Source organism: Lipotes vexillifer, unplaced genomic scaffold (genome assembly GCF_000442215.2).
Source record: "Lipotes vexillifer unplaced genomic scaffold, Lipotes_vexillifer_v1.1 scaffold472, whole genome shotgun sequence".
NCBI lineage: Eukaryota > Metazoa > Chordata > Mammalia > Artiodactyla > Lipotidae > Lipotes > Lipotes vexillifer.
Window position 1 is genome coordinate 1,263,812 of NW_006797698.1, and position 2,517 is coordinate 1,266,328.

The following is a 2,517-nucleotide window of genomic DNA, read 5'->3' on the forward strand; positions in this document are numbered from 1 at the left end:
AAAAAAAAAAAAAAAAAAAAAAAGACTCATCCCTACAACCAAAGGGCGAGAAAGCAGGGCTTGATGAGGGCAGCTGAGCTGCAGGGAAGGGAAGGTTGATTCTCACCTTGGCTAGTGTTCAACCCAGGAAAGGAGGGAGACTGAGCCTCGGGATGGGAGTGTGTGGGTGGAGACGTGCCGGAAACCCCAGACCCACTGGACACTCTGGACCCACAGCAATGGCCGCTCCTCCCCATGAAAGGCTAGCTCCCCTCCTCTCCTTAAAAATAACACAGAGGCCTCCCTTTCAAAAGGCAACACCTGCCCTCCCTCAGGGTCACCTCTCAAGTCCGCTCCTGGCCACCAGGTCAGTAACAAGGACCAAATCACAACATAGCTTGGCTGGGAATGTGTGAGGCCCGCTCAGGGAGGAAAGTCTGTTCCCCGAGAACTGCAGGGCCCAGGCATCACCACCCACTGGAGTCAGGGGCCTGTGCCTGGGCTGAGTCCTGAGGATGCTCGGTAAAGGGAGGGGACATAAAGCTGGATTCGGGAGAGTTTATCAGTATGGCAGCATTCCCCTAGGACACAGGATCTAACTTCCTGACAAAGATCCTGGTTGCACAATAAAGGCTCATTGACTGAATGAATAACACTCTAAAAACGAAATATTTAATTATGCAAAGAAAATGTATCGAATGTGTAAGAGAAGATAAGTTCTAACTAGGGGAAATGGATGGAGTAAAAGAACTGAAAAGAGAACCGCATCTTCCTATTAGTGTCTAAATTTTGAGAGACATCTGTTTTGATTTTCTCCAAAACCCAAAAGCAATTAGAAACTAGTGAAAGAAGAAAATAGGTGAGGGGAGGCCACCAAGTTTAATACACAAAACGTACACATGCATTCATATGATAGCATTATTACTGAAAAATAAAATAAATCCATACTCTAGAAAGATTCTACCATACTAAGAGAATTTGGGAAAGAATAGATACATGTATATGTCTAACTGAACCACTTTGCTGCACATCTGAAACTAATACAACACTGTAAATCAACTCTACTCCGTTATAAAATAAAAATTTTCTTAAAAATTAAAAAAAAAGAAAATTTGGGGAAAATTTTCTTTAGATATGAACACTTATAAAAATATCCCTCCCCCCAAATTTCTTATTTTACTAATATCAGTTGTCTTATATTGCATTTTCTTAAAGCAGAGCTCCCATTAGTTCTCTGGAATATGCACCTCATCTCTCCCCCTCCCGCCCCCAGCGCCCTCCCCACACTCCCACAAAACGCAGAAAACTTCTCCAACCCAGAGATAGTTCCCGCAGCTCTGTGATTGGCTCTTCAACTCTGTATTCTCAGAAGGAAACCATGTTCAATTATTTCCTTCACTAAAACTCATATGCTGGAAAAATACAGAATTAAGTTGTAAAAAATATTTCAGTGATGATTTGTATGTATAGCAAACAAAATTTTAAATGCATTAAAAAAAAACAACCTGAGACTTAATGAACAGAATCCAGTAAAGCAAAAAAGAACGCTGCCAATAGTCACTAACACATGTGCACACGCACACACCGAGAAACCAAAGCCCTAAAACAAATCTGGATTTACAGTCACTGAGTTTTAAACTGTTCGTTTTTAGAGCCAGGAAAACATGACCATGCTTTAGGTAATGTCACAACTAATTTTTCTGCAAATAATCAGTATTTGTAATCCCTTGCTTTCCAAGAACAATCTTAATACCGATCACCATACAAGATCTATGACTTTCTGATACTAACAAGAGTTTTTTTTCTATTTCGCTTTTTGAATAAGTAATACATTCTCTTTGTATAAATCCTAAGAAGCACAAAGGGTGCACCTTGGTGGTATACAGTGAGAATTGACCCTGATTTTCAAGAACTAAAGTTATTATGATGCCCAGTAAGCCTCTAAGGTGGCATAACCCAGCCCGAAAAATCTGATCTTCTTAATCCTAATCCCCAGCGCCAGCATCCCATTCAAGATTCCGTGATTTGATGCGCTGCTCCCACTGGTTCTATGTGGAAGGACCACCCCCCCATCTTTGTCCCCACTTTTCAGCAGACTGAGTCCAGCCACCTACCACTGAGACAACCACTGGCTGCTTTCTAGTTGTATTCTCCAAGCTGAGTCATAGGTGGAATTAGGCAGGAGTCTACGCTGAATGATCTGGAAAATGGAATTTCTTCCTGAATGCGTGACTCTATGGTGCCTGGATTCTGAGCAAATAACTTGACTGTGCTGGGTACCCTGCCCCGCATGGCAGGGCTCAAAATACAGGCGGCCCCAGGCTGCCTCACAAAGCCCTGTGACATCACACAGCTCCTCACCAGCCCCAGAGGCCCCTGCCCAGGAGCTCCAATCAGCGGGCAGGATCCAGGAATTCCAAAGTTCAAAGGGTCTTTCCAGAAAGTCTTAGAATTCTCTTTCCTCAGCTGAGGAAATAGGAAAAACCTAGCATTGGGCAAATCAAAATCCTAGCCTTCTCTGGGGCAAGCCTCGTTTTT

The 2,517-nt window shown here is 43.1% G+C and overlaps 1 protein-coding gene across 1 annotated transcript in view; it reads right to left on the reverse strand.

The window, feature by feature from the left end:
* Positions 1 to 2,244, reverse strand: part of GALNTL5 (polypeptide N-acetylgalactosaminyltransferase like 5) — a 78,621-nt gene extending 76,377 nt beyond the window's left edge. The window contains exons 1-2 of the mRNA XM_007469803.1: positions 2,094 to 2,244; positions 1,296 to 1,391 (exon numbers count right to left, since the gene is read on the reverse strand). The gene's annotated coding sequence lies outside the window, so the exon portion shown is untranslated. The remainder of the gene's footprint in view (positions 1 to 1,295; positions 1,392 to 2,093) is intronic.
* Positions 2,245 to 2,517: the final 273 nt, after the last annotated feature.